Here is an 18,209-nt window from a genome sequence, read left to right as displayed (position 1 = left end):
CTGCGTCCCCACGAGCATTCCCAAACTTTCATCCCCAGCACCCCTGCCTCCTAACCAGCATTCTCATCCCTGCCTTCATCCCCAGCCCCGCCTGTGCCAGGGCCCCGTGGGCCACCCCACACCCCACTTGCTGTGAAAATGGTTCATTCGCCCTCAGGCCACCCCCCGGAGGCCAAAGGAGCCCGGGGTGCTGAAGGCACCTGCCTCCCTTTCCCTGTAGTGAGGGATCCAAACCGAGCCCGTGTCTCTCCCTCACAAAAATGAGCGTGTTTTTTTTTTTTTTCACAAAATCTAAATCCTTGTAGTAACAGCTCATTGGTGATTCTGCTAATGTTGCACACCTCATTAAATAGCCCCAAACACAAGGAGGTTTAAATGACTTTATTGAATTAAAAATAGCATAGGAAATCACCTATGGTACTTTCATCAAATAATTACTGTAAACTTTATACATACAGCCAGAGATTCCCTTTAACAAATCTATTCATAAAACACGCGGGGGTTTATTTAATGGCTGAAATAACTTAGAGCAGCACAACTCGCTTGAAACATCGAGCCACACTCGTGCACTTCCTAATATGTTCCTGTGTGTTTCCCTGAGTGTTTTTCTTCCTTATCTTTTTTATATCTGAAGTTCTATTCCCCTCCTCTACTCCATGTATTTGATCATTTTTTCAAGTCCCTTGGCTGAACCAATCTCTTTTCATGCAGAGGATAAAAAGAGAAAAACTTCAAAGTAGGTTCAGGTAATTAACAGCTGAGGGGAATATAATCTAAACCATAGGCCCTGCTTTGCACCCAGGTCTGCTTTCAGAGCCAGCCGGCAAGGGAGTGCCTATTCCCTATAGCATCCAAATCTGCTTCCTCTGAACAGCTTTGCCAGGCCTCCAGTTATCACATCTGCATTTCAAACACCATGTCTCTGGCATTAATTATTAATTAGCCTACAGTCACCCCAGAGGATTTAAGTTCCAGCCTGCACATACTTATTCATTGACCTCTATCTTAGTTTTTGTTGGAAAAAACCCACTAGAATGCTTAATAATTTCCTTTCTCTCAGACCCTCTGTTCTAGTTTCATGGCAGGGAAACAGTATATTTTGAGATGGAAAATCACAGGGTTGTCTAGAAATTTGTTTAGAGCAAAACGTTATGTCAAGAGTTTGAACAAACCGTTTCAAAAGATTTAGAAGGAGTTTTGTGTGAGTGTTTTTACCTCTGACAAATGAATTTATGGATTTCCCAGAACTGAGAGAAGGTGGATGCAAACACGAGGCGGTTTGGAGCTGGGTGGAACAGGGCTCTGTGTGCACTTTAAAAATACAAACTGGATTTAATTACTGGGCAGCACATTTATAGGATCAAACTAAGGCAAACGTTTGTTTGAAAGCTCTGGGGTTACTCTGCCATTGACACGGGGAAGAATGAAAATAAAAGTGCTCTTGCAAGCCACGTTAGTGCTTGGGCATTAAATCTGTGCTCCATCCTCAGGAATATGGAACTGCAGAAGTCTGTTTTGTATCAGTCCCAAGGTAGTTTGGAAGAGCCTCTTTAGACATTAGAATAAGAATAAATCTTACTTCTGCTTTCTTAGCTGTCGTGTATCTTGATATTAAGGTTCCAGTGGTAAAAAAACCACAAGTAATCAGGTTTATGTGAATCGCTTTTTCAAAATGCTCCATGAAATTCAAAGTGTTTGTCAGAGCTTGGATGAACCGTATATTGGATGCTGCCTTTTGTTAGTGGATTTTGATGCCACAATATCCCGCCCCCCTGATTGAGTCCTTTTTTAATGCAATTATCCCTGGACAAACTTCCCTAAATATTGCCGTGGCTTCTCGTTTTTATTTGTGGTGGTGCTATCTCAAATAATCATTGAAACATAAAATATTCCTCCACTTTGTTTCCCAAGGAAGTGTTTAGTCTGTAATCACGAGGTCAGACTGGTTAACTTCTGTGCCAGCCTAGAATTGATTTTTGAAAGCGTTTAATCTACGCCTAAGACTCTTTGAATTTCTATTTAGTGAAGGATATGGAAGAGAGCTCTGATGCACAAACACACGTAGTTAAACTGCTGGGCTATCTCGGGAAACCAAAATGCATTTTTCCAAAATTACAGCTAAACCAGCCCTTTCTGGAAATCACAAGCCTTGTGTGCCTGTGCTGCAGAAAATGAGCACCTGAAAATAGATGTGGGGACTAAGGCTGTTGACTTCCATGAGGGATCTCTCTCCTCAGCCTCCCTGAGAGTTTTGAAGAGTTGGTTTGTTGCTGCTCTTTTATTATTTTCCCATTTTATGAACAGATCTGGGGAGTGTTCAGCATTCGGTAATAACTAATTTTGCCTCCGCTTCAAATATTTAGAATAATTCTTACATTCAATTTGAACAGCAAAAGTGCTTCTGTTTCACAAGAAAAAGAGGAACAGAAATACTTCAAATTTAATTTCCAGGAAGATGATTCCCATTTATAAACCAACAGATTGTATCTTGGTGCTGAAGAGGGAAGTAGATCTAGATTATTTTAATAAGACATCCAGGACCTTTTAATCACTTCTACAGTGATACTAATACCAGTAATAACAGTGATAATGGAAAAAAACCCTAGTGTGAAACCAGGGCTGGAATCTGTTCTTGGTAAATGTCAGAATGTTTCTGAAATTAAAACTTAGCTGTTAATGTAGCTCTGTACTGTATGAATATTAAAGAGGAATAAGGACTAAATTTCTTCCACAGTAGAGTGAGGTGTTGTTTTAGAAAACAAACCACGTGGCAGCTCCATTTGCAGGGATGGATCTGGGGTGATTTTAAGGGATGGGGGGAACTAAGGGCTGCTGGGCTGGGCTCTTGCTGGTCTGAGCCCTCAGACGTGTCTTCTTGTTTTTCCTGTCGTTTACATTTATTGCCATTTATTCACCAGGTTCTTGAGACAGAGGTTCCATGCCCCAAGACTGGAAAACTGTTACCAGTGCTGTTAAATTACAGTTTTGTGTGGTTGTAGTGCCAGGAGTGAGGAAAGCATGAATGTACAGATACAGTGGGTTTGACATGTTGTGAAATATTTGTACTGTTCTTGTTATGAGAGATGAATTTCTATAAGAAGCCTATTTTATGGTTCATTTTATATATATTTGCATTCATAGTTTTCTGTTAAAGCTCAAATATTTTACTCTGTTGGTAAGAACTAACCCTTGGCAAGTCTGGAAATGCTTTGGCCCCTGTTGTTATCATACCCGTCTTTTTTTTTTTGTTTAAAATAACTCCTGCAATAGTTTTCCAGCAGTGCCTGACATCCACCAAGGACTGAGCTGTAACTGCATTTTGTATTTCGAATGTTTCACATGAACATGTCTTGCATTCAGATCTGTAGGTTGCAGCTCACTTTTTATGTAGAGAAGCCACATGGGTAATTCTGATTTTCAATTACTTGAAGAGTGATTATAGTAAAAGACTGTTGATTCCTGGTGTGTTTGAAATCCATGGGCATCTCTTGATGAAGCCTTGGATGTTGTGTTGAGGGAATCTCTCCCACCTGTGCACTTGTAGGTGGGAAAAAAGCTCTTGTACAAAGAGCGGGTGAAGGTGGAGATCTCCACAGGTGTTGCTGTGTCAGCAGAGATGGGTTCTTGTTAGATTAGGAAGAGAATGTGGGGCCAGACTCTCAGCTGGCATCACTGGGCACGGTGGTACTGGAATTCGGGGGGCAAGGCTGAATTCTGTGAGTGGGAGCTGTGTGTGGTGTCACCAAAAGGGCGAATGAGTGACGTCAGATTTATTTTGCATAATGCCCAAAATAACCCTGAGCCCCTCAAGGATCCTTTGCCTCTGTGATGGTGCCGTGTGGGAACGAACCTGCAGCAGGTGGAGGGGACCTGGTGTGAGGAGGCTGTGAGCAGAGATTGTCAGTGAAGGGCTGGGAGGTGTCCCAGAGGCTCAGCCTGTGGCAGCAGTGGTGACTCCAGCGCGGTGCCCGTTCCCGGAGGGGTTTCTGTTTGTGCTGAGAGCACCAAAGCCCACCTTGAACTCACCGTTTCCCTGGGTACAACCATATCATGAATCCACTCCTAAACTTTGCTTTGAGCCACCTCAATCCTAAAAACCCCAAAATGTGACACCCTTAGCCCCCTTGCTGCCCCCAGCCTGGTGTTTCATCTCGCCCTGTAAAACCCGTCCTGTTTTGACTCTTCCCGAGGCAGCGCTGAGCACTGGGGGCTGAGCCTGGCCCACAGCCAGCCCACAGCCCCCTGCTCGCTGCCAGAGGGACCTGCAGGGTTTGTGGGATGGTTCCTGCCAGGCAATCTCTTGGCACAGCCAGGCACATCCTGCCTCTTGACCTGCCACCTCCAGCCCGGAGCTGCCGTGCCCTGAGTGGGGCTGCTGTGGCATTGGGGTCACCCTCCACAGCCTCCCCCTGCCCGGGGGTTCCTTGGCACTGCCTCTAGGTAAAGTTTTAAAGACTTCATAGAGTTTCCTATCCTCTCCCTTTCCCTTTTTTTTTTCTTATTTTTTTAATATGTTTGCTTTTTCCCCCCCAATTTTTTTAGTTTCTTTTTCCCCCTTCACGTGTGAACTCACTGGAGCTGCACATACTGCCTTTTTTGGGGGTTTAATTTCATCATAGGATGAGTTAATGGGGTCAGGATGCCCCTTACAGCAAATTATCACAACTTGGGTGACTTTTTATCAGCTGAAAGTCCATCCCACTGGTGGCAAATAACATGATTCCTGCAATTAAACCCTTCATCACCAAAATCATAGAATCTTAGAATGGTTTGGGTTGGAAAGGACCTTAAAGATCATCTTCTTCCAACACCCCTGCCATGGACAGGGGGACAAAAAACATGAACAACATATTTAAAACTTGTTTGTATATGTAAGCCAAAGAATAAGGATGATATTTGGGAATTTTTACCTATTATTATTAAGTTTTTAAATCATAAACCAGAGTGTATGTCTGTGCTGTGTAACAGCTACCACCAAATCACACGTAACACTCAGTGATAATTGTGTTCATAATTATGGAGTTAATTGAATTTCTGTAACAGTTAAAATCCAGCATATAAAAAGTCTCCCAAGATTGAATGTTTCAGTTAGGGAAGAACGGGCTCTTTTGGAATATTGAATAAAACGAAAGTAGTTCTCATGTACACATGAGCTGAAGACTAATGAAATAACCTCCCCAAAAGAATCTTCTCCATAAATGCTGTTCCAAATTAAATGTGGGATCACACAGAAGCAGTGCCCTGCAAAGGAAAAGCAGTGTGTGCTGAGGTATTGGAGAACTGGAGAGACGCGTTAGAGGAACTGCAGCATCTGCATCTGCCAGGCTTGTGAGGCATTAGGAGCGCTCTAGAAATGCACTGCTGCCAGACCAGCACTGCTATCAACAGTGGAATACTGTTACAACGGGTTAGAAAGTCAAATTTTGCCTTAGTGTTTGACTGTAAAAGGCTGGTATCTTTTAGTTTTTAATTCCAATTTTTATTTTGTGATCCATTCGGTGTTTTTCTGCCACTTTGGGCCACCTTCAGGCTGATTTACAACTCACCAATTCCACAGGGAAGTCACAGGATGTTACACTACATAGAACGTGGACCCGTGTGTCTGCTGTATATTATCAACTGATTTAGCTTTGGAGAGAAAAGAATAAGGGCAAGAATTGCCAATATGTTTCATATTAAACCTGGATATCTCATCGTGGGGAGAGGTGTCCTCCTGAAAATGAGAAAGGACTGATAGAAACTTATTGGAGTTCTCTTCTCTTCTCTTCTCTTCTCTTCTCTTCTCTTCTCTTCTCTTCTCTTCTCTTCTCTTCTCTTCTCTTCTCTTCTCTTCTCTTCTCTTCTCTTCTCTTCTCTTCCCTTCTCTTCTCTCACTAAGAAAAATAATCCCTGTTTGCTTTTTTCTAAGAAAGAATTTTTTTAATATTACTTATTCCAAGAACAGTGGCAGCTAAACATTTTTAGCAATGAAATAATACACATTTGGAAAAAAACCAGCCTCGAATGTCAGCAAAGACAGTAATGACCCAGCCCTGCAGGAAATGCAGCTTCAATACCCCTTTTCCAAAAGATCATGTGTGGAGTTTCATTATTTTCTAGTAAGATTCACAGGAGGCTGTTCCTTTTAATATCCTGTTTTTCCTGCTGACGAGATCGACCTGAGCAGGTAAAGTATAAAATATTGACAATTAGACCTCGGGTCCCTCATCTTTGGTAGCAGGGTTTCCCCTCGCTGCTCTTTTTGTTAAAAAAGTTGCCAGTTGGTTTCGGTGGCTGGAATTTATTTTAAATATTACTGCTGTGAGTTGATGTACTAAAAAATATCTGAAGTCCCCCGAAGTGCAGGGGGGGGTTTATTTGTGTTGTCTCTCCCTCCCAGGCCCCGCTCCCCTCCCCCAGCAGCCGCACTACAAAGCGTGTTGTACAGGGACTCCATTAATCCTACATTTCCTAGATGGTATCTGAGGCACAGTGGGTTTCCACAGAAATTAATTTGTCCTGACAACAGGCCTAAAGATTGGAGTCCAGGGATCACTTGGCAAATTCCCTTTAAACTGAGCACAATAATAAACAGAAAGCTGATAACGACAGTTCTCAAAGACCACACAGAGGCCGGGCCCGAGCCGAGGGCTCGCCGTGGATCCGCCGGTGCCTCTGATAATGGCACCAGGGCTCAGCTCCTGATAGGAAAATGAGCCTCTGCTTTATGCACCTTTTAATACCCCAGCCCTGGGCAGGGCTGACTTCAGCCAGCAACCTGGCTTTTTAACTCCTGTCTACAACAACAAAAGTTCGGGACCGATCTGGCTCACACCGTTCTTATTTAATATTTGTGTCATGTTACACAGACTTTTTGTGTCTTATTTTAATATAGCTCTGCTTTTCTCAGTGCACCTTCCACATCTAAATTAGCAAGAGTCGAACAGTGGGCAAAGTAATATTTCCAGGGATGAGTCCAGAAAGTTCACCATTTAAATATATTTTCTTTGAGGCTGTGGCAGTTTAGGGTTCAATCGGCTCCTATGCAGTAATTCCTTTTAAGAACAGTAAAAAGCATTTTAGACAGAGTTATTGCTTGTTTGCTCAGTTTTATTTATCTTTGCCTTTGGTGCTTATTTAAATGCTGCTGTTTTCCCAAAGTTAAGGTAGGGAAATATATACTAGTAACAGTGAATAAACAAACATTCATTGGGTATTTTAGAGCTTGTCAAGATAAGAGTGTTTCAACCTCTGATATTCATCAATATAGAATTTAGAGTTTTGATGATAATTAGGATTTGTGGCGTGTCAGTAAACCTCTGCCAGCTGCATTTCTGGAAAAAGTAATCACAATATTAAGAATTGGGACTGATGGGGTGGTGTTAAGTAAGAGATGTGTTGCATAACTTTTCACTGCTTAAGTACACGGTATGGAATGATTTAAGTAACAAATTAAAAAAAGGAGGACAAGTTAAAAAGATGCGTGAAAAATGGATTTTATTATTGAAAGATACCTTGAAAGCAAAGGCTAATTTCACTCTCAGCATCCAAAATCTGAAATAACAGGCTCTTGACGCAGAGGGGACTGTGCAACTATGTTAAAAGGATGATCCTAAAGGTCTTTTCCAGCCTAAGCCATTCTGTGATTCTCTGAGGCAAGTGCTGCACTTGACAGGTATGGCTGTACCTAAACAGCACGAGGCACCTTTGATCACTTTTAATAGTGCAGATGTTTCTCTGAAGATGAAAACTCAGCACCTGATATATCCAAACTCGGTGAGCCTTAAACGCGGTGCCTCCTCCCCCTAAGGAAACTCTGCTGAGCTGGAGATGAGCAGCGATGCTGAAGCTGTGGATGGGTCGTGCCCAGGGAGGGCAGGAGCAGGTGGGTGATCCAGGTCCGTCCCCTCCATCCCTGCTCCCAGGGAGATGGCAGGATGCCAGCGGCGGCGTAGTTACGGGCTTGGAATGCTGTGCCCTTGGCGTTTGTGGTACAGAGCGTTTATGTACAAAAAAAAAGTTCTGTCTCACGTGCTTTTCCAGCACAGCTGATGCCAAAACTATCCCTGACTCTGATAAGGGCAGCAGCAGGTTTGTTATTTAAGAGCTTAACAAGCTGAGAGGTGGGACCGTCATCCTGCTGGAGAGGGGAGTTCGCACCCCACCTCCCCGCTGAAAAACAAACCCTCTTGCTTTCAGTATCGACTTTAAATTAGTTTGTACACCACGAATTAATCAATTACAGGCGCTGTATTTTGGAGATGAAATTCAGGACGAGCAGGGCAATTTGTATTTGTCACACCTAAAGGACTCTGTTGTGCCGAACCGCGAGGGATTTGAAAACAACTGGTTTTAATGCTCTCGAGCTCCTCTTTGCAGAGCCTAATGCAGGAGCAAATTGACTTGCTGTGCCTCTTAGTTCTGCAAAGGAACAAACCAAAATACTCCCCTCCACTTTTTTTGTATCCAAATCACTCAGTGCATTTCAGTGTACAAGCTATTAGTTGTTTTTTTTTTTTTTTTTGAATTTGGATCAAATCAGGCATTTTTCCCCCAGCAAATAGTTCTCTAGTGTGCTTTATACGTTTGATTCAAAGGCCTGTGTATTATTTGATGTTCTTAGGAGATAAACAATAAACTTTTGAATATGTTTTTTCCATTTGAATACAAGCCTAGGGATGCTTCACCCTGCATCCTAAAGCCTGATTTCCCCTGGGACTCATTATCATGCAGCTCACATGTTCAGTCACCTACACTGTTGAACTTACTATCAAATAACCTTCGAAATGTTACTAGTTATTACGTGTCAGAGGGCAGATTTATGATAAACTAACTTTGAAACAAAATAATGAATTCTCAGCGTTCTGTTTCCCGCAGCATTTCTGGTAATTTTGCTGGATTTAAATCTTAAACCAGTAAGTTGCCTTTTTCTCTTATTCTGTCATATAAAACAGCTCCCTCCCCTCATGAAATTTCTGCCTCTTTAAATATGGTTTACGATGATTTCAGCACTGCCTATAAAGAATAAAAATGAGAACATTTGTCTGGGAGCTCCCCAACTGCCCACTGGAGTTCATTTGTGATTAAACTTTCAGAGCTTTCTAACTTGGTGAAAGTTAAATTAAGTTAACCCTTAGCACAGTCCCCCCGTGTCCAAAATCCAGCTGGGCAATAGATGTTTGCAGACAGAAATATTTGCTCCTTGTTCCTTTTACTGCCAGTATTTTAAGGGTTTTGAGTGATGTTCTTGCATTAGAGTGACAAAAATCAACAGTACTTTCTTCTCAGAGAGCAGAAATGTGGTTTAGGGAAGAGCAGAGGGGTTTTCCAAGAGGATATCCTGAATTTCAGCCCCCAAAGTCCATATTTAGGGATCCAAATAATTGGCCAGTTTTCAAGAAGGCTGAGCATGACTCGAGGGGTTCTGTAGGCACTTGGCCTCTTTTAAATGGCAACAAGAGCCACCAGAACTGTTAGAGTAGAAAACATCTACAGATGAAATTTCAAAGCACACTATGTCAAAACTAAAGTCTGGCTAATTTGGAGAAAAATCGGCGTAGCTGCTCTTGGTGTCAATGGAGGTTTTTTGGTTGTGTCTCAGATGAGGATCGGGCAGATTAATGTCTGTAGGGTTTTCATCTCCTACCAGACGAAGTCTGGGCTTTGAGATATTGCTGATCTGTGTGGAAAGTGCTTGACCCAGGGTAGGTCTGTGAAGCTGGGGGTAGAACCACCATCTTCAGGGCTCTCTCTCATCTCCTGTGCTCCCCTCGCCGTGATTATGGTTGTACAAGGGCGTTTCGGGCAAAAGTTCCATATCAGGCTATCTATTAATATTTATGCAGCAACTCAGGAGGTAATGCATTGTTAAAATACAAGTTGGAAATGTACCAAATTTAATCACTTTTAGCACCAGAAATTATCTGTTTCTACATCAGATAGAAGGAGAGGGGGAGTTTCATTACAATATTCTATTTTTTTAACCAAGTTATTTGCCAGTTCTAACACGCCTTGAATTAAAGAGTAATAAATGATCTTGTGTAGTTGAAATTTTCAAAGGAATGCAAGATGGCTATGTGAAATTTAATGGGAAGAGTTAAAAAATATTTAGAGCAAATACCTACTGAGTCAGTAGGTCCTTGGACCAGCGGTGCCATGTCAGTCAGTCCCTGTCTTCCTGTGTAGGATGCTGCTGTACATGGAGACCAGTGGGATTTGCCCTTTGCTTCCATGCAATTCCTGCTGCCTAAATGTAGAAAGAATATTTTTATCACTGATATCACTTCATTTTTGCAGCTGTCTACTCACATCAGGTTAGTAATATAAACTCTGTCAAAGAGCAATCTCTCCCTTCCACAGGCTGCAAAATCCACAATTATTATTTAGAGTTAACCTCCTAGGAAAGTGTTCCTTATTTAAACTGTTCAAGCCCAAAAAGAATTGTTAGTTATTGTTATCTGAGGACCTCCTGCAGCCTTCCCTTGGTCAAATAAGGCTCCTTTTGTTTTCAGTGGGAGTTTTTTTTCCCCGAGACCAAGCTCTGAGCTTTCACGCCAGTAAGATAAATCCAGTGAAAGTAAAACATTAATTAAAATGTATTAAAAAAACCCAAAACAACAACAAAAAAAGAAAACATTGTAGAAGAGCTTGGTGCTCAAATAGAACCCTTTTTTTTTTCAGGTCACTTGGTTTTCTGATGTCATTTCTGGCAGATTCGTTAGCCCAGCTCCATCACGTTCTGCTCCGAGCGATAACGTGATGGGAGATGATCAAAGTGAGAATGCTAAAGGCTCAGGACATTTAAAAACTGTTCTATTCTGGAAATCCTTCTCAAACTATAAACAGATTACATTAAAAAATCTGTGTTACCCAACATGGTTGCTCATCATCCTTTTTTAGGCGGAACTATTGAGAAGTTTTTGGGTAAACAGCCTTGAAGTCTTTCTGACGGCAGGTTGAAAATTCCTCCGGAATTTTAGGCAAGCCAAGCCTCTCTGAAATGGAATGTAACCCATTTCTGCTGTTAGGTGTCTTGTTTTAATCTTTCTACTTGAAAGTGGTAAAGCATATGGGTCAGATCACCCACTCCTGCTAATGGACACAGTTCCATGGACTTGGGTGTCCAATTATGCCAGCTAAAGATCTGACTGTTGCTGGGTTTTATTTCCTTATTTTTCTTGTCTTCCCGATCTTTGACCCTTTATCAAAGGAATACCGTCTATAATATGATAATAATATGAAATTCTGAGCTCTCTTTCTAACATTATATCCCAAAGAATTGTCAAGATGCTCACCTTTGTGGGAAAAGCAGCTGATGAGCAGTTTCAGCCTCGTGATTGTCTTTTCTTGGCACAGGGAGGAACTTTGGTGCCTCTCCCTGGCCTTGCTGTGGGATATTAACCCTCTCAACATTTCCCTGAAACAATTTCTCTGTGGGATGAGTGGGTAAACAAACTCACTGGCAAGTTGACAGAATGACAGGAGGCCATTCTTCCTAATTTTAGTGCATTTTGGTGCTCAGGAAAGTGAGAAATTTTTGAGTTTTGAAGGGCTGCATCCCCTGGTGCTCTCGATCAGTGTGAGGATGGGGCTGGAGCTGGAGGCAGGAATATCCAGGCAGTGTGACCCCTCAGGGATGTATTGAAGCTACCCAGGGGTATAAGGAGGATTTAGATCTCCAAGCAGGATTTGACTATGTATTTTGATTTATGGGCTGAATACAAATGTGTGTTTTAAGGAGTCGTTAGAGTTTGTGATTTGAAATACGCAGAGAGCAGCTTTGTGTAGGAAAGGTGGGGGGGGCTCCTTGCACAGGTACACTTCTTTTTAGAGAAAATGGCAGAGAATTGTCTGTAGCAAGAAAACCCTTTGCCTCAGATGCTTTACACCAAATAAGTGATGGAGTGGTCAGGAGCAGGATGATCCATCACTCACTGTGATGCAGGCTGAGAAAGCAGGAAAAGAAAAAGAAATAGGGAATACCTGTGCTGTGATTCACTAAAACATTGAGTCCAGATGTATTTTTAATTTAAATTATTGTTGGTGCTGTTGGTAAGGCCATAAAAATGCTTGAGAATTCCTGCGGTATGTAGGTGCAAATAAAGAAAGGCACAGTGGGACAGAGTGGACTTGGCCAGAGCATGGCTAGAAACTGGGATGTACTAAATGTTGTAAGAGAAATACCACGACAATCAATTAAAATCTGTGGTGAGAGGTTTTGGCACCTCCCAGCCTCCCCACCCTGGTGCAGGTTGTAGCTCCTCTCCTTGGGTGGCAGCAGCAGCTGCAGCTGCTGACCCTCATTTGGTGCCCTTTGGCTCTGCCTTTGCTCCAGCTCTTCTCAATCGGGTAAATGCTGCTCTTGTTTGTGAGAATGGAAATCTGGAGCAGCCTCTCTGCCCTTTCTGGGGGTGATTCTCATCTCCTCCTTGCAGATGGAGCTGGGAGGTGAGGGAGGAAGGCTGCTCCTTCCCAATATCCCCACACCCTGCAAGCCCCAGGTGACTGTGCCAGCCACACCTTCAACCTCTGCGCATGTGAGAGCTTCTGTTGTTCTCTTTTTCCCCCTCTCATCCAACAGCACTTCCCTTCCCAGCTCTAACCCCAGCAGTGCAGGAACCCTGGATACAGCCCACAGTTTCTTTCCTGCACCTCATCACTGGGAGAAAAGGCTGCCTGGCCATGACAAACTGTGGCTGGCTCTGTGATTTGTGTAAGCTCAAATTTTCCACTAATTCACTTCTATAGGCTCGGTGGCAAACACAGCCCGGGGCTGCTATAAACCACTATAAACCACGCTGCTGTGGCCACAGAGGGCAGTGCTGCCAGCTGGGGAATCGCTGGAGCGTGCCAGGGCCTGGGGAAGGAGGGGAATGGAGCTCTTGTCACAGGAGCCGTAGTGTGGGAGCAGCTCCAGCCCTTCCACGAGGTGTTTCCAGCCCTGGCAGTGCCCAGGCAGCACAGCCTGGTCGGTGCAGGGACCCGCTGGGCAGGAGCCAGCACCGTGTCCCGGCCGCCACCCGGCTCTGGGTGAGTCCTGACTGCCTAAAACCAGCCACTGTTTTGGGCTGCTTGTTGGAAAACATCTTGTCTTGCTCTCTTTGCCTCTCCTGCAGCTTCCACCCACGGCAGGGCTTTGTTTTGTGCCAGGGTGCAAACCCACAGAGTTAATTTTCTGTATAACCCACCGATGGATGATTTCAGAGCATTTTCCTCTAAGAACAGCAAGAGTGGCACACGGGCTGATTCCCCAAATGATTGCTTGTCTTGTTACAGGGGGCTGTTGACCTGCTCCTTTCATGTTGCAAGTCTGCATCTAACTGCTCTCTTAATCCAACCTACTTCCTTCTTTTTAATGAAATTGTCCCTTTAGCCCTTTTCCTGGGCTGACTTTTCAACACTAACGTTAGAAACAGGCTGCTCAGTTCTTTCCTCTGCTAACATCTTGCCCAGAGCTAACTTGCAGCTTCACTCTGTCAGCTGTAAGATATAGATATACTGTTGTCTTAATTACTCATATTTCTCCTGCTGCTCATAATTCTGCTTGTTCCACCAAAGAGCTCTTCAGAGAGCTTTGCTGCTTCCCTTTCCCTTTCTTTGGGGGTTTAAAGGTTGTCAGATATATAAACGATCCTTGTTGCAGAGCTTTGGTGGTGACAGTGTCCTTTGTGGGGAAGATTTAGGGGGATGGGAGGACTAAATACGGATGCTTTTAGGCTACATCTCTGTGGAAGGAGAGAACACACATAGCACTACCTTGCCTAACAGAGCATCAGGGAGGGTGTTTGGCAAATCCCTTCTCTAATGAACAGCGAGGCAGCTGTTTCTTCTGCAGCTTAAAGTGTAGATGCTGATTGTCAGGAGAAGGGTTTTCTTTATCCACCACTGATTATCCGTGGCTGTATCTGGCTGACTGCTATTCCTCTAAAAATACTGTTGAAAAGGGACTGGACACTTAAAAAAAATCACTGCTGTACCACAGGGAAGCTTTAGTCCTTTGTGGTTTCAGCTCTCTTTTATGATTATATACCACTGTTTCTGTTATCTCTATTAATTAATCTGTCTGCCACAGCAAGAACTGCATGTTGAGTAATGTAGAGCAGCCTGACAACACGATGTCCATGGGTTTTTGGCAAAGGTTTGAACAAGTTTGGTGACCTTTGTGAGCTCTCCAGTGGGTTACACCTTTGGCCAAAGTCTTTCCCTCCTGCTATTTGGGGTCCACTCTCCATTTTAGCAGCCCTCAGGTCTGAGGTAGTTCAGTGGTAGAATATATCTTAGTATTCAGCTGGTTGTCTCAGTTCAGCTAGCTGACAGGTTCAGGACTCAGCACTGTGAGTTTATTGTTAATTGAATAAATTAGGAGCCTGTCAAACTGCTGTGGTTGAGCCTGTTTCCATCAGAAAGCTCGTGCTGGTGGAGTGACTGGAGGTGAGACTGGACAGGAGTGGGGCTTAATCCCCCCACTCCAAGTTTTGTTGTTGTTGCTTTTTATATATATTTAAAAAATATCTGGTAAAAATGCCGTGCAAGTATATAGGAAGAAACATTTTAACAGTAGAGCAGTGAGAGGTGACAACACCAAAGGTAGCACACAGGTTTAAACTGACCTAATAGCAGTAATAGGCAAATAAACAACAGGCTGCAGTTAGTTGTGACCAAACTCTTCCAGTATCACAGGTGTAACTAGAGAGTCTGTTAGGGGAAGCAAATGGAACTGGATGAGGGAAATTGGTGAGAGAAATTAGAAATAAAGAGGAATTTGGTTCTGTGTGGAGGAATAGCATGGGGAAAACAGCTCCTCGAGTCAGAGCTCTGCTCTTGAGGAGCTGAAAGGGATCAGAGGAGCTGTCTCAGATAAGTCAAGTTCCAGACAAGGTCACAGGAGTCAGGACACACGGGAGTGTCTCATTTCAGACCATCGTCTGTAGGAAACTCCGAGTCAGGGAACACCACTGGAATAACACACAGGGCAACACAGCCCCAGGACTGGACAAGGGGGCTGGGGAAGGTGGCCCTGATAAAAATCCAGGTCCCCTGGCATTTGCCACAGAGATTATGCAGAGCCAACAGACCTGTGGTCTGTGGTGCTCGGTGTGGGCACCTGCACCTCTCCCATCTGCAGGGTGAGCTCTGCCTGGGGACAGGCTGCCCCAGCACCTCATTGCCTTTGCAGAAGAACCAGCAGGGTCCACAAGAAGGACTCTGGGGCCACCAGCTGGATCTGGTGCTGCTGTGAGGGCTGGTAGTGGCTGCGGAGTGCAGGTGGTGAGCAGGTATTTGGCTCTATTTGCTCAAGGTTTCCTCTTGGAATCCCAGCACTGTCTCCTGAGAGCAGTTCTTAGGGCATAGTGGTTGGTTAAATTGGTGGCCATGCAGCTGCTTTGGCACCCAGTCCTCTCTGGCAGCTACTCCACAGTGAATAATTTCCTGCCCAGAGCCTCCTCTGCAGGGATGTTGGGCAAATGCATTGACCTTGTGCCTCAGCTCTCCAAATATAAGGATGTTTCCCTATTAGCTCCTCTCCACAAACCCAAGGGCTGTTAAAAGAAGTAGGTCTCGTGACTGTGTGGTACTTGGATGCCATGGTAATGTAATTAGCTGCACAGCAATCTTACTAAAAATGTCCTTGGTGGAGGAGAGGACGGGGTGGGGGCTCCTTTAGAGGAGGGATGTTAAAGGGGAGGAAGTTTCCAGACCTGTGGCTTCACCACAACTTGGCTGCACAGGCCAAGTCCTTCAAGGCAGGTGTGAACCCAGAGGTCCAGAGCACAAAGTTAGCTGCATTGTCCACGTGAGAGAGAATGCAGCACAAGCCATTAGCTGTGTTAATGGATTATGTAACAGCTTCCCACCCCCAGCAAGCCTTTGGAAATTTTTATGTGGCATCTCGGGCTAAAAACCTTTTTGAGCAGAACTTGAAGTAAACTCCAGAAAAGTATTCCTATTACTTTCCCTTTTTCTTCTTTTTTTTTTTTTTTTCCCTCTTCAATGTTATCTATGGATCCAGGAACTTCTGGGCTGCTTAATCCAAAGGAGAGGGACACGGGGTTCAGAGAGCCTCGCTGCAGGAAAGCTGTGCTGCTGATTAGGTTATCTCTGTTCCTCTGCCAAACCCTCAGACTTTGGCAACCTGGGTCAGTTTTTTTTTCCCCTTTTATATCCTTTAGGTCTTTTTCCTTCCTCTCTCAGCACAACCTCTGTGGCCATTTTTGCTAAATGTGACCCTTATTAAATATGAGGACTTGTATCACCATCCACAAGGCAGATCCTCCCAAGCTATTGAAGAATCAAAGAATTCCAGAATCCTGGAGTTGTGTGAAGCATTTGGAGTTAAACTTCAGCTCTGGTGAGGTGGAAGTTATTGTAGAGTTGTTTCACCAAATTCTGTTCTCAGCTGTATCGTCCAGTGAGGAAGAAATTAGTTTCTGTCATTTATGGTTAAGTCAAAAGCACATTTATGTAAGAGCTTATAAACTGTATTTTTGAGTGAAATGAAGACTAATAATAGTAATAAAAAGTAAGGTTTCATAGTGATATTTTTAAAAAATCAGGTCAGATATTGCAGTGATGCAATGGAGGGTGAACTGGGATTTGGTGGCGACTAGATGAATTTCTTTAAGTGTTGTTCTCCTTCACTTGAATTTTCTTGCACTTCAAGACAAGGCTCAACCAGCCATATTTTCCATCCTGATCTCAGCTCAAGGTGTTGAGCTGAGATTGGCTTTCTCATGCAAGAAAGATTGCTCTTTGTCACCTGAGTCATGGTTTTAAGGCAGGGAAACTGTTCCTCGGGAAAGTGGCATTTTAACTCCTGACATCTGGCAGCCTGAGCTTTGTGGAGCTAAAAAGAATCCTCCTTCACTGGAGTTGCTCAGAGTTTGCTCTGGGTTGCAAAAGTCTGGAAGGTCACCTTGATCACTGTGCATCAGTGTGGTCCTGACAGTGTGTTCTCCACGAGACAGCCCAGTGCTGGCATTTAATCCAAATCTGTTTAATCATATATAATCCACATAATTCAAATATAGTCACCGAGGATCCAGTTTTAGAGCTGTACTGAGGGAGGGAAATCTTGTGTTGTCACAAGTCCTGCTGACATCAGTGGGGTTTCTTATTGATGCAGGACTTAGTGCTGGCACATGCAATTCCAGCAAAATTTGGGGTTTAGCATACTTGCAATTTGCTGTATTTTAGGAATATGTTGCTTGGAGGTGAGTAAATGAACTCTGGGCCACATCTGGCAAAATCCCCGAGTTGTGCCAAGTGGTCATTCCAGGGAAAAGATATGCAATAATCTGAAATTATTTGTGATGCAATTAAATATCCTAAGGGTTTGACTCATGTTTTTGACTTTTCACTTTGGACTTTTTCACTTGATGCAAATTAAAAAATCCTATGCTCCCCCCCGAGGCTTTCTGTATTGGGTCAGAAATGTTTCAACAACAACAAAAAAGTAGGATTTGTCAGCATAAATAATAACACTGTGTTATTGCAGTGTTATTTTCATCTCCAAGATACCAATATCTGATCACACCCCGTTTGTTACTGTGGGCTGATGCCTTTGTAGCCCTGGAAGTAAAAAACCTGCTCAAACCACGGGTAACCAAACAGCTGAGTAATCCTGTTGAAGCCAGTCCATGCACCCATTAACTGTGCAAACTAATCCTTAAAAAAATGATGGAAAGGGCGAAAAAGAAAACACCACCTTTTCCAAGCCAATGAAACTCCAGATGTGCTTAAAGTTAAATCCTGGAATAAATAAATAGTGCATAATCTGAAAGGCTGGATTTCGCAGCCACACTTTGTTGCTTACCCAGTGAAACTGTAAAATAAGGTGAACTTTTTTCAGCTTGCAAACCTCTGGTGCATTTCTGCCTTCACTATTTTTTTTTCTTTGTGGCCATTTTGCAGTTTTCTGTGGATTTGTTTTGACTGTAAATAGGCACACACATTAGCTAAAGCCAGATAATTTTCTCCTGGCCAGCTTTGCCAGTAAATCACTGAGCTATGTAATTGGGTTTGTGTAAAATCATGCATTGTGAACTTGGGAATAGGTAAAACAGAAACAAGAAGTTGATTTTTGTAAATAATATAATTTTTTCATGCAAAACTTCTGTTTGAATGTTGTTTTTTTTTTAGTTCCCTGTCATGATCCTTCTTTAAATGTTGAATGAAAATCAAGCTACAGGATAAATCCAAGCAAAACTGGTAATAATTTCTGGTTTGGCTCG

The 18,209-nt window shown here is 43.3% G+C and overlaps 1 long non-coding RNA gene across 7 annotated transcripts in view; it reads left to right on the top strand.

The window, feature by feature from the left end:
• Nucleotides 1-18,209, top strand: part of LOC113948094 — an 86,173-nt gene that overhangs the window by 6,306 nt on the left and 61,658 nt on the right. The gene's annotated exons all lie outside the window — the stretch shown is intronic.

The sequence above is a fragment of the Corapipo altera genome, unplaced genomic scaffold (assembly GCF_003945725.1).
Source record: "Corapipo altera isolate COAL_440 unplaced genomic scaffold, ASM394572v1 65, whole genome shotgun sequence".
NCBI lineage: Eukaryota > Metazoa > Chordata > Aves > Passeriformes > Pipridae > Corapipo > Corapipo altera.
The sequence above is the reverse complement of the archived record's forward strand: the minus strand, read 5'-3'. Positions and strand labels throughout refer to the sequence as shown.